Below are 13,647 nucleotides of genomic sequence, written 5' to 3'. Positions count from 1 at the left end.
TTGGTTGCATCCAAAGAAATGCTATTTTTTTCTTTTTCTTTTTTTTTTTTCCAGAGCTGGGGACCAAACCCAGGGCCTTGCTCTTACTAGGCAAGCGCTCTACCACTGAGCTAAATCCCCAACCCCAGAAATGCTATTTTTTAAAAAGTTTGAGCATCCTTACAGCATCTGAGAGAAGCTGAGTAAAGGTTTTGAAGTTTCCAGACCTTAATTACATAAGCTTATTTCTGGCTGTGTAAGCCCAAGATTTTGATTTTTAGTGGCAATTATTTATTCGGAGGAAGTTTGTGTATGACAGAGCACATGACATGTTTGGAGATCTGCGACACTCAGGTCTCAACTTCTCCCAGGTGGGTTCTGGGACTCAAACTTCAGACTTGGTAGGAAGCATCTTTACCTGCTGAACCACCGCACCAGCCAGACATGTGGGCTCTTAATCCAAGGAAAACTTTTAAATGGATGGCTGCCTGCTAGTGAAACAAACAAACAAAAAAACTGGTCTCATTGTAATATCCTCTGGAAGATAATAACATTTTCTGGAATCACTTAATCTTATAAAGTTAGATGTATACTGTTCCCTGGTATAAGAAAAATCTGGCACTCGGGGTCTCTCCACAAACTTGTAGCTTCCAGATCTCAGACTTATGTGCTAGCATATGATGTCATGTCTCTCCAGAGTGTGCTAGTCCCAGAGACTCTAACAATTGACATTACATACAATCTTCTAGAGTAATAGCCTATTGCAGCCTTCACAGAAATGGAAGAGGTAGATGTTATTTACCATATAAACAAAGGAAATAACTTTAGGAAAGATTGAATAACAAATCGCCCAGCTGTGAGTTTGGCGTTGCAATCCGAATCTACTTCAGTGGATTTCTTTGGTGCCCCTTGCATATCTAGTGTACGGCATTTGGTTATTTTGGGGGATAGCCTCCTACCCCCAAAGCCTCCTATCATAAAGAATCAAATGCAGTCAATCTGGAGGGAAGTTTGGCCACAAAGATCTTAAAAACAGCTTCACTGAGGTTTAATTGTTTAGTATAAAACTCCACCTTTAGAGTTGAAAATGCACTTAGTTAAAATAGGAAAGAAAGCTAAAGAATTATATAGACATTACCTCAAATGAGGTGTTAGTATTTATCATGAAATGTTCCTCAGCAGACTAATCTGATAGCTACTTGGCCCCCACAGGGTAGGACTATTTCAGTAGATGGTAGAAACTTAAAGAGCTAGGGCCAAGCTGTAGGAAGTAAAATTCTGAGGAGTGGGTATACATATAGTGGTTATGGCTGTTGCAGATTCTCTCCACTCATCACTTCTTGTCTGTCCTGAGGTGAGGAAACTCTTCTGCCTCATGCTCCCACTATGACAATGTCCCAAACAAGTTTAGGAGGACAAGCAGTGTGGACTGCACAGTCCACCACTGTGAAGCGGAATGAATTCTTCTTCCTAGAACTTTTTCCCTTGGGTGTTTTGATCACAGCTCTACATGAGTCACTGATATATTAGGTTTTCTATATTTCCATCAACACAGAAAACTCTTTCTTGGCAAGTTTCCGTCAATCCTTGCATCTAACTCTAACCCACGTATGTCACTGGTCTATTTTCTATCTCTGTCATTTTTTTTCCACAGTAGATAATTAAACAGATATATTCATATCATACACAGTCTGGTTTATTTCTCTTTTCATGTTATCCTTGAGATTTGTCAAATGTTACAACATGGGTTTTTTTATTGGATATATTTCTTTATTTACATTTCAAATGTTATTCCCTTTCCCAGTTTCTTGTCCATAAACTCCCTATCCCCTCCTCTTCTCCCTCCCCCATAAGGGTGATCCACCTCCCTTACCACCACCACCCTGACATTCCCCTGCACTGGGGGTCCAACCTTGGCAGGACCAAGGACTTCCCCTTCCACTGGTGCCCCAACAAGGCTATGCTCTGCTATATATGCAGTTGGAGCCCTGGGTCAGTCCGTGTATAGCATTTGTATAGTGGTTTAGTCCCTGGAAGCTCTGGTTGGTTGGCATTGTTGTTCTTAGGGGGTTGCAAGCCCTTTCAGCCCTTTCAATCCTTTCTCTAATTCCTCCAATGGGGATCCTGTTCTCATTTCAGTGGTTTGCTGCTAGCATTCACCTCTGTATTTGACAAGCTCTGGTTGTGTCTCTCAGGAGAGATCTATATCCAGTTCCTATCAGCATGCACTTCTTAGCTTCATCAATCTTATCTAGTTTTGTTGGAGATATGGGCCACATGTGTGGAGATATGGGGCAGGCTCTGTGTGGCCGTTCCTTCACTCTCTGCTCTAAGCTTTGCCTCCATATCCCTTTTATGGATATTTTTGTTCCCCCTTTTAAGAAGGAGTGAAGCATCTGCATTTTGGTCATCCTTCTTGAGCTTCATGTGGTCTGTAGATTGCATCTTGGGTAATTTGAGCTTTTGGCCTAATATCCACTTATCAGTGAGTGCATACCATGTGTGTTTTTCTGTGATTGGGTTACCTCACTCAGGATGATATTTTCTAATTCAATACATTTGCCTATAAATTTCATGAAGTCATTGTTTTTGATAGCTGAGTAGTACTCCATTGTGTAGATGTACTACATTTTCTGAATCCATTCCTCTGCTGAAGGGCATCTGGGTTCTTTGTTTTAGGATCTTGTGGACAATCTTGCTGTGAGCATTGTAATAGTTTATACATGCTCAGTCCAGGAAGTGGCACTACTAAAAGGTATGACCCTGTTGAAGTAGGTGTGGCCCACTTGGAGGGAGTGTATTACTGTGGGTGTGAGCTTTAAGACCCTCATCCTAGCTGCCTAGAAGTCAATATTCTGCTAGCAGCCTCCAGATGAAGATGTAGAGCTCTCAGCTCCTCCTGCACCAGGCCTGCCTGGATGCTGCCATGTTCCTGCCTTGATGATAATGAACTGAACCTCTGAACCTATAAGCCAGCCCCAATTACATGTTGTCCTTTATAAGACTTGCATTGGTCATGGTGTCTGTTCACATCAGTAAAACCCTAACTAAGACAAGCATCGATGAATGCATAAAGCCTTGTGTATATAGTGCTAAGAGAAAATTTCAAGTTTAAACAATATTTTATAACTTTTAAAGAAAAGCTGAACAGTTTTCCAATGTGTACCTTTAACACCAACAATATTATTTCCTCCATCTTTATTAAATTGGGTATTTCTTATTTACATTTCAATTGTTATTCCCTTTCCAGGTTTCCAGGCCAACATCCCCCTAGCCCCTCCCCCTCCCCTTCTATATCGGTGTTCCCCTCCACATCCCCCCCATTACCACCCTCCCCCCAAATCACGTTCACTGGGGGTTCAGTCTTGGCAGGACCAGGGACTTCCCCTTCCACTGGTGCTCCCACTAGGATATTCATTGCTACTTATGAGGTCGGAGCCCAGGGTCAGTCCATGTATAGTCTTTGGGTAGTGGCTTAGTCCCTGGAAGCTCTGGTTGCTTGGCATTGTTGTTCATATGGGGTCTCAAGCCCCTTCAAGCTCTTCCAGTCCTTTCTCTGAATCCTTCAACGGGGATCCCATTCTCAGTTCAGTGGTTTGCTGCTGGCATTCGCCTATGTATTTGCCGTATTCTGGCTGTGTCTCTCAGGAGGGATCTACATTCGGTTCCTGTCAGTCTGCACTTCTTTGCTTCATCCATCTTATCTAGTCTGGTGGCTGTATATAACACAAACAATATTTTAACATTCTATTTTCTCCTTATCCTTGTCAACACATTTGTCACTTTTAAGGACTTTAAGTAACACTGTGGGGCGATATGGTGTTGTAGTATTTATTAATTTCTATTTCCATAATGACTGATACTGAACATTTTTCCAAGTGCATAGTAGCCAATTTTTATCTTCTTGAGAGGCAATTTCTTTTCAAATCTTCTTCCACCTTTCCATTGTATTTGCAGTTATTAGTAAAAGATATTTGCATATTTTTAAACAAGTGAGATGTGGGTACTATTTTCTGTAGCCATCGTTATTTTCCAAGTCTGATAGATGACTTGTGAATGTTGTCTTTCACACTGTGGTTGACCTCTCTATTTTTTTAGGGGTGCTTTGCAGATATACATATTTTTAATTTTGATGGAATAAAAAGATATTGATTTTTTTCAGTTTATGTGTTATGCTTTGGCCAAGTCAAGGTCAAGGAGGATTTCACCCAAGCATTTTCTGCAAGTGTAGTAATTTTAAATACTGAAACAGTCCTTTCCCATTAAATTGTTTATCATATTGGCTTTCAGATTCTGCATTTTCTTTCTTGGTATATGTGAATGCACATGAGTGTGCATGCATGTTTGTATGTGTGCATGGGGGTATTAGAGGACAACTTCAGGTATCATTCCTCAGGCACCTCCCACAGTTTTTTGTTTCTTTCTTTGTTTTGTTTTGTTTTGTGAGGCAGAATCTCTCATTGGCTGGCAATTGTGTTAAGTAAGCTAATCTGGGCGGCTCACCTAAGTGTGTATGTGGATAACATATCTGAGTTCAGGTCTTCAAGTTGTGAGGTGAGCACTCTGCTGACTGAAACTGGCCCCTGGCCCTGGCCCTGGCCCTGCAAGTTTAAGGCCCTAGGTACAGACAAAGTTGAGATTGAAGCCTCTGAAACTTACCAGCATCATTAGGTCTTTTTTGCCTTTCTGTATTAAACAAAGGTCTTTGTGTGTTCTAGAATCAAATATGCATTTCCAGCCCCAGAAAGCCCGCAGGGTTCTCACTATCTGTATTAGGTTCTCTAGAGCCACAGAACTTCTCTCTCTCTCTCTCTCTCTCTCTCTCTCTCTCTCTGTATGTATGTATTTATATGTATGTATACACACACACACACAGACACACACACACACACACACACACACACACACACATGAAATTTACTGGAATGGCTTACAGGCTGCAGTTGAACTAATTCAACAATAGCCAGCTATGAATGGGAAGCCTAAGACTCCATAGCTGCTCAGTCCCAAGGGGCTGGGTATATCAGTTGGTCTTCAGTAGATGTTGGCTCTACTGAAGTAGGCTCTAATACTAGTGAAGGAGTGGGTGTGCTAGCAAGGTAGGCCCAAGAGCAAAGCCTTCTCTCTTCCAAGTTCTTATACAGGCTTCCAGCAGCATCCTATCTACCTCTCACTTTGATATCTTCCAGCAGTAGATGTGGCCTAGAGTAAAGGTGTGCCTTCCCACCTCAAGGTCTAGATCAAAGGAGTTGTCTTTTCCCATCAAGATCCAGAGCAGAGGTATGTGTTCTTACCTCAAAGGTTCGGACTAAAAGTGGATTCACCTATTTCAAATTATGCAAAAAAATCTCTCATATGCCCCCAACATCTGGATTGTAGTTCATTCCAGATATAGTCAAGTTGACAACAAAGAATAGCCTTCATCTTTGACAGAAACCTATAAGGCGATCAACTTTTTAACAATAATCTATTTATTCTTATTATTAACTATTAATTTCAATACAAGTATAAAATTTGTCTTAACTGACTCCCTCATTTAAATTTCATTGTCAACCCCCTGTAGGAACCCTGACCCCATCCTATCTACCTCTCAATTTGATATCTTCTTGTTATTTTTTAATCTGAGACCCTTAAGTGCTGTCTCTAGTTGCATGGGTGGGAGACCATCCACTGGTACATTAGGAATTTACCTATAATGACCATATCTCTAAAGAAAAGTGACTCCCACTCCCCTAAGAGCCATCAATTGTCATAGCTCCTCAGCTGAGGGTAGGACCTCTGGAACCCCTCCCTACTTCATAGAAAAAGATTCATATTACTCTTCAAAGTGCTAAGAGTAAGCAACAATGAGGACTTTGCTATACATGAGACACCAGCATGGCCCTCATCCCTGGGATCAGGGAAATCATAGAAATGAGTGGAGAGAATACAAGAGCTGGATGCGGAGAGGACACTGTGATATGCTATCCTCTGGACATGACATGGATGCGGCACACATGGACCACCACCTATTGCATGTTGGTATGTTACTAGCATACGACCTGAGCAATATCAACATAATTACAAAAAGCAATCTTAAACTGAAGAGTGACCACATCCTACAGTGATGAAAAAATTCTGTTCTTTCAAGAACCACATCTACTCTGAGCGGTTCCCAGCTCAAGGACAAACTGTGATTTAGCAACACAGAATAACAGAAGAGCTGGCATTTGGGCCTGCTGTGTTTGAGTGCTGTGTGCAGTGGTCTGTGTGTGCTGTCTCCTGTAACCCTCACTTCCTGGAAACATAAGTTGTGTTTCCCAGAGGCAAGGTAACTTGGCCAACACCATGCAACAGAAGAGTCTGGGTTCTAATCGGGAAAGTCAGTCTATAGAATAAAACAAAATCAAATAAACAACAACAAACCCCCATAGATATCAAAACCATACCCATGCCATGGAGCATACAAATTACTTAAAATGCCTCCCTACGAGGCTGACAAAATCCTTGCATAGGTGAATTATTTTGCATGAGGTAAAATGCACAGATTCTGTGTGAATTTCCCATCGCCATGGCAATTTGGAGTTTGGTCCCATTGCAGGGTGGCAACTCATTTTCCATTTTGTTTTTCAGCTCCTTTGAGTTTCTTCCTCTTTATTTTCATCTCTGTTTTATTATTATTTTCAATATTTTTTGAGAGAGGGTCCCATTATATAGTCCTGGCTAGCCCAGAACTTGCTATGTAGACCTGCTGACCTGGAACTCACAGAGTTCCATCTGCCTCTGTCTCTCGCATACTGGGATTAAAGATGCATTCCACCATGCCTGGAAACTGTCCTCCTTGTTTTTAATGGTAGTCACCACTCATCTTGTCTTAGGGATGACTAGGTGTTGTGTTGCAACTTAGAGGAGAGGGTGCTTTTTCCCATAAGCCGTGACAATGGCATGGTGCTTTGTCTGCATTCCTCCAATGGGCTTTTGTCTGGGAAGGTGATGACACTTCTGTCCAGACCACATTGTCATATGGGAGGCCACTCTAGTTCTGCTTAAACACTGAGCCTACCTGCTGTTGCCTGTCCATTTCTGGTCTAGCCCATGTTCGGATCATCACTTACCACTCTCCAATCCAGTATGAATGTCTGAACTCCAAGCTCAGTAGTGAGGAAGTTGGAATCCATCTGGTCTTCCTGCGAATACCCTATGCCTCGTTCAAGCCCCATCAAAGTTCCCTTACCCAGGAAGTCCTTGTTGGTGCGGAACTCATCCTCTTCTCTCTGTCTTCCCTCAGGATGTTTCAAAGTCTTCTAAGAGTTAGTCAAGCATTCCTAAACAGACAAACAAACAAACAAAAAATCCAAATTCTGAAGTGCTTCAAAATCAGAAGTGTTTTGACCATTGATATGATGGTACAAGTGGGAAATTCCACGAGACTTCATGTGACAGGTTATAATCAATCAAAATCCAGATACACTAACAAACACTCATGTAAAATTATCTTCAGGCTACATGTATAAAATACATGAAAAATAAGCAAATTTCATACTTAGGCTTGGGCCTCATCCCCAAGACAACTCATTACGTAGCTGCAGTTATTCAAAAAGCCCAAATCTAAACATTTCTGTCTCCAAGTGTTGGGGATGAGGGATACTCACCCTTAGTAGTACTTATCCCATGGTGCCTAATTTATTTCCACATCTGTCTATCCATCAGTGACTTGAACTCTGCAAGGTTGGCATGCGGTACCACTCATCTCTAAGCAGCCTCACACAGGTGGGACACAGAGTCAGTGCAAACTGAGTTTTGATATTAATAGCTAATAATCACAGTTACTGCATCACTGGGGCTTTACACTCTCCCAGACTCCCATAACTGCTGATCTTGGTGTCTTCACATCTTCCTCCTCCTCTTCCCGAAAACACAGTGTCTACTCACCCCCAATTATATAATCTAGGTAGGGTTAGCAGCCTTAGTTCTCAGTTCCTTACACAGTGATGGCCATGACATGACATGGGCCACACAATTACATTATCGTAGACCCCTATCTGATGAGTAGAGAAGAGGGAAGAGAAGTGTGTGACCCAAGCTGGACCTATCATGGCCCTTCTTGCATCACCTAAATTTCATTCATGAGTTCTCTGTCAAGGCTTATTTTTATGTTAATTGATATTTTATTGTTAGGTAAAATTGCCTGTATATACATAGAACCAAACCCTTGTAGGCAGTTGTCAAAATCAATGTGCTCTAAGATGCCAATAGTTCAAAATCACTATAATATATTGATTTGTACACCCATGTAAAATGGTGCAGAAGTGAAGAAAACATTAACCTGAGGGGTTGCAAGCTTCAGCAGGAATACTTCATTCATTCATTGACGCCTCAGTGGCCTTGGATTTGACAGAAGGTTGTCTCCTCCCGGGAGCTCCATCCTGCTCTGGTTTGGGTGGCAGTGGGTGCTCTGCTGAGTTCCCTCTGCATCCTGCTTCCTCTGTGGATTTCTTTTCCCCCTGGGATTTGTCCCAGGGTGAAGATGGACATAATGATTTAAATCACAAAAGAATCAGAAGGCAGGAGTCAGTCCTTTGATGGATGGCTGTCTTCCTCCAACTGTGGATCTCTGCTCTTCGCAGAGAGACTGAAGCCAGGTGGACACACAGGGGCGCGATGGGGATGGAGGGAGAGAGAATGCTGGTTGGGGAGGAATCAGAAGTCTGGAGAATTCTCTTGCACCCCCTATGCCTTCCTTATCTTTCTGTATAACCCATCACATTTTGATAAGCTTTGCTACTTGTCACCTAACCTTTACCCCCAGGCCTTCCTCCTGCCATTCCCAGAACACATAAATAGTGATGACTTACTTAGCTCAGTAACACGAACAAGCCCAGCTCTTCAGCAAGGAGGCAAGTTTTCACGGTCAGTGATGACTTACCCAGGACACAGTTCGGCCAACTAGAATAGTCTGCAGCCACCTTCCTGGAAAGATGTTTGAAGTTCCAATCTAAGTTTTGCCTCCAGCTGAGCTCTCTGAGAAGCCCAAGTCCTTTAGAAGAATCCTTATGTTTGGATGCTGAATCAGAAAGAAAGATTTTTGTTTTCTATTTTTAGAAATTTTTCTAATTTTAGAAAAAAAATAAACAAATTTTCTTTTGTAGGCTCTGCCTGTGTTATTGTTTGGACTCAGGGCATGGGGGTTGGGCTCAGCCACCGCTCTGCTTTGTTCTGTCTAATGGCTTTGTACATGTGCTTGTTTACATGACGGAATAATTAAAAACTCCACAGAACTAAAATAGCACTTAGAAAAAGCATTGGGGATTTTTTGTTGTTGTTTTGTTTTGTTTTGTTTTGTTTTGTTTTCAGACTTGGGGAAAAACTTTTTAAGTTCTTGAGGCCCCAGGGAGAGGATAGTCACTATTTCTCTTACCCAGGACAACCTTGCTGGCAAATTTTCAAGTTGCAGGTTCTGCCCTACCCAGCAGTGACTTTTACATATTGCATATTTTTTTTTCGGAGCTGAGGACCGACCCCAGGACCTTGTGCTTGCTAGGCAAGCGCTCCACCACTGAGCTAAATCCCTAACCCTGACTTTTACATCTAATAGTGGCAAGGGAGATAAATGTTTTGTGAGAGGCCTGAGATAAATGATCCAGGCAGCATTTCCTTAGCTGACTAGAACTGGATTTGGAACTTGAGGTGAGGCCTTGTGATACTTACTTTAGCCTACCCAACAAGGGGTTAGTGATCCAACTGAGGTGACGAAAATAGTTGATATGAAGGATGTCAAAGTCATTGCAGGCTGAAGAACTGTCACATGCGTAGGGAAGGAATTCTGAAAGCATAGGGTACAGGCTATGCTTTATGACACAGAGCGTGTGATGTGTGAGTGCTGTAGCTAGTCAGTGTGACCTTTGACAAACATGGGGACCAGAACTAGCTGGAGAATCAACGGATCTCTGTGCTCAACCAACACCAAGGGACGGGGGCAGTTGAGGCAAATGGGGTGTGTGGGGATAGAGGAGATAGGGGTGTAGGGGTGCGGATGTAGGGAAGAGGGCCAAGCCAGGGTTTGATGTTTCTACTCAGGAAGAAGAAATCATTGTCAAATGATTTATTAAAATAAACAATCTCCTTGATGATCACATTTTTCTTTCTTTTCTTTGTGGTGTTTAATCTAGTATGTTTGAAAGTTAGGAGAAGGAGATGATCAGTGGAGTTCTTAGCCAAAACCCTCCTCCATCTTGTGCACTGGCCACTTATCCAACAGCACTATTCTGTGTCTTGAACATCATTTGGAAGAAACTCCTCATCAAGTCTTCCAAGCATGGCATATGTATTTGCCCCATTCATTTGACACAGCACAGCACTTAGGAGGTGTGGTCCATTCCTGAGGAGAGCACCAGGAGGGCCCCTATGCTTAGCAGATCCAGCCTTACCTCATAACATCTGAGCCTTCTCCTTCAGTGTGAGTTTGTTATCGTTTTTTGTCCCTGCAACAGAATATCTGAGGGAAATCCTTCTAGCAGAGGAATGGATGGAGTGTCTTAGTGACTGCTATGAAATGCCATGACCAAAGTAACTTGGGGAGGAAAGGGTTATCTGGCTTATACTTCCACATCACAGTTCATCATTGCTGGAAGGGAGGGCAGGAACTCAAACAGGGCAGGAACTTGGTAGCAGGAGCCGAGGCAGAGGCCATGAAGGGATACTTACTGGATTGCTCTGCCTGGTTTGCTCAGCCTGTTTTCTTATAGAACCCAGGACCACCAGCCCATGCATGACCCCACCTGCAATGGACTAGGCCCTCCCACATCAATCACTAATTAAGAAAATGCCATATAAGCTTGCCTATGGCCCAATTTTATGTAGCAATTTTCTCAATGGCAGCTCCCTCTTCTCTGATGACTTTAGCTTCGGTCGAGTTGATGTAAAACTAGCCAGCACATCAAGGTTTCAGGCTAGGTTGGCTCCGCTGTTTCAGGGCCTCTGCTGATGCAGGCATCACAACAGAGGGACGTGGAGGATCAAAGCTACTCCCCTCATGGGAAACAAAGGAAAATAAGGAAGAGGATCAAGGGAAACATTATGCTTCCAGGGCGTGCCCACGGTGAGCTACTTTCTCTAATTTGACCCCGCCTTCTGATTTCAGTACCTTCCAATCATGCCATTAAATTATGACCGTCTGATAGTCAGATCATGTAGATTCATGTTCAAATTAGTTCCCCAAAGGCAAACTAACCAAGTCACTAACTTATGAGCCCTTTATATCGCAACCTTAACAATAAGCAGGAGATTAAGCATTGGTCTTGAGTACCTTTGAGGTAGAGGACTCTCCCTTCTCTCCTCCCAGTTCAGTCATCCTTCTAAATGTGTGCCTGTGCCAGAGGTGGTCTCTCAAAACTAGCCAAAGTTCTATATGGACCAGAGAAGCCTGGAATGTAGAGAAACAGCTAGGCTGGTCTCAGTTCTTTCCTGTAAAATCAGCCTGCCCTCCAGGTTTAATGACAGTGAAAGAAATGGCGTTTCTCCAGGCTTCATTCTGTCTTAAAGACATCCATGTGGACCAGCACGTCGTCCTCTCGGGTGCGCTCTACATCGTCTATCTCCTGCCTCTCCCTCTGTTGCCAAATAATTAGTTCCCATTCAGCAAGGCTGTTCTGTTAAATGCCTGTTGAATGAGGTAATGCTTTAGGATGAAGGCCAGTGCCGCGCGCGCGCGCGCGCACACACACACACACACACACACCACAGGTACACACCCTCACATATATGCACAAGCAGCTGCTAATATATGTGCTCACAGGCATTTATTCTTTCTCACACTCATGCATGTACAAGCACAAGCCAAAAGTCTTTGTATCTACCTTTTTGTTGTTCAATATAAAAACAAACTCACACCAATGAAGCCAAACAAGAAAAGCTCACTTGCTCCTCCACTGCAGCCAATGCCATTCATGTCGTTCTGGGCTGGCATGACTGGTGTAAAAAAAATCCCACCATGAGGGCTGTTACCCACCAAGACTTCAGTCCCCAGTTCCACTCACCTGTGGGAGCAAGAAGCAAGAGTGAGCGTCAGGGAAACCTTAGTCAAACTGTTGCCTTTACCAGTTATTTACATAATCGACTAAATGCCCATCTCCTACCAGCCGCTATGTGCTGTCTACTTTCCGAGCAGCTCTTATCTGAGCTATTAGCATTAGTAAGACAGACAAGAATGTCCTCCGTCATGGACTTCAGACTCCAGCAATAAGAGATAATAAGCGCATGGAGTAGTAAGAAGACCTGGACTGCATCAGAAAGTGATTGATGCAATGTGATAAAAAAGCATTGATTAGGTCAAAGGGGAGTGCTTTGTGGTGTGATGGGTTCTGGTTTCAAACTGTAAAAAGTTGCATGTGCAGCCTTCATGAGCAAAAAAGAAAAAAAAAGTGAAGATAAGCGAGTTACACAAGGAGCTCCTGGAGAAAGGATGTGAGTACCAGACTCGGGATGAACTAGAGTGATGCAGGTCCCCAGGCAGGAACGTGATTGGTGAGGTGATGGAGTCAAGAGGAGAGGTGGTCCAAGTACCCTCACTAGTGGAGGGGTAAAGAGAGGAGAACTGGAGGGTAGGATTAAGCTGGTCATTAGAGCAAATTAAGAACTTCGATGGTTGGCAGGAGGGTCGGTAAAGGACTTTGAGCACTGGCTGTAGGTAATCCAGCCAGGCCTCGTTATGGAGGAGGATGGTCCATCGGAGGCCTGTGGGAGGCAGGATAGAGACAGGATATCTTGTCTTAAGCCACAGCAGACTCCAGAAGAAAGGTGTGGAAGGGCTGATGTTAGGATTCTAGTTTCTAGTTAGCCTTTGAGCCTTGAGTGCCAACATGATTTCCTGGTGGATCCTCTGGGGGTGTGAGAGGAGTTTCAGTGTACAAAATGTGGGGCCTAAACAACTTGAACAGTACAGCTGTCCAGAGCCAGGGTGCAGACTATGACAATTACCTGTCATGTTTACCTGTCTCATAGATTTTCTGGAACCAGGCAGAGGTGACACTCACTAGATGTCCCTTTCCCCTGTCCATTCTGGTTCTTTCTGGTTTCCCCGTGGAATGGCTTGGCCCCTTCCTGAAGCCTTGATCAGTGAGTAGAGCCAGGAGCACTTGGAGGATTTCCAGAGAGAAGACCTAGTATAAAGGCTCAGCACAGACTAAACTCTCCATAAATGGTGGCTTTAATTAGACCTCAGGACCCACTCCTAGCTCCTACAGAATACCACTCCTCTCTCCCACTTCTCAATAATGTCCTACTGTTTATTTGGGATGCAGACCAAAGGCTTCCACTTCCATAAATCCTTTTCTACCCGTCTAGTTACTCGTTGTTGTTATGGTGGTGGTCTCTACTGCTGTGGGGTGACCATAAAACCAGATGTCCTGCTCACACATACGGAACGGAGTGATATTAAAATAGATAGCTACCTGGATAGGCTAGACGCTGACCAATCAGAAGAGACACTGGCGACCACCCACCAGCCTGTGAATATCAGCTGGGTGTCAGGCTTCACACGGTCTTGTTTGTTGATTTGCCCGCCTCCTCTATTTGATGATCCTACAGTTCCATAGGCCAGAGCCCACCATCGTTTATGCCCATGCTCTCCAAAGAGTACCTGTCAACTGCTGCCCCTTTTTGGATATTGTCTGGGGAAACGGTCATATGAAA

General features: G+C 43.4%; 1 long non-coding RNA gene across 2 annotated transcripts; it reads right to left on the bottom strand.

Moving 5' to 3' along the window:
• Positions 1 to 3,168: 3,168 nt before the first annotated feature.
• Positions 3,169 to 12,037, bottom strand: LOC148007888 (uncharacterized). 2 transcript variants are annotated; one of them, XR_015648150.1, is made up of 6 exons: positions 10,386 to 12,037; positions 9,667 to 9,781; positions 8,885 to 9,022; positions 8,285 to 8,590; positions 7,193 to 7,283; positions 3,169 to 3,695 (listed from the first exon to the last, which is right to left on the bottom strand). It is a non-coding gene; the product is annotated as an uncharacterized LOC148007888 (long non-coding RNA). The 2 variants fall into 2 exon arrangements; XR_015648149.1 differs by having other exon boundaries at positions 9,667 to 12,036.
• Between the last annotated feature and the right edge of the window lie 1,610 nt (positions 12,038 to 13,647).

Source organism: Rattus norvegicus, chromosome 1, assembly GCF_021556685.1.
Source record: "Rattus norvegicus strain SHRSP/BbbUtx chromosome 1, alternate assembly SHRSP_T2T, whole genome shotgun sequence".
Taxonomy (NCBI): Eukaryota; Metazoa; Chordata; class Mammalia; order Rodentia; family Muridae; genus Rattus; species Rattus norvegicus.
The sequence above is the reverse complement of the archived record's forward strand: the minus strand, read 5'-3'. Positions and strand labels throughout refer to the sequence as shown.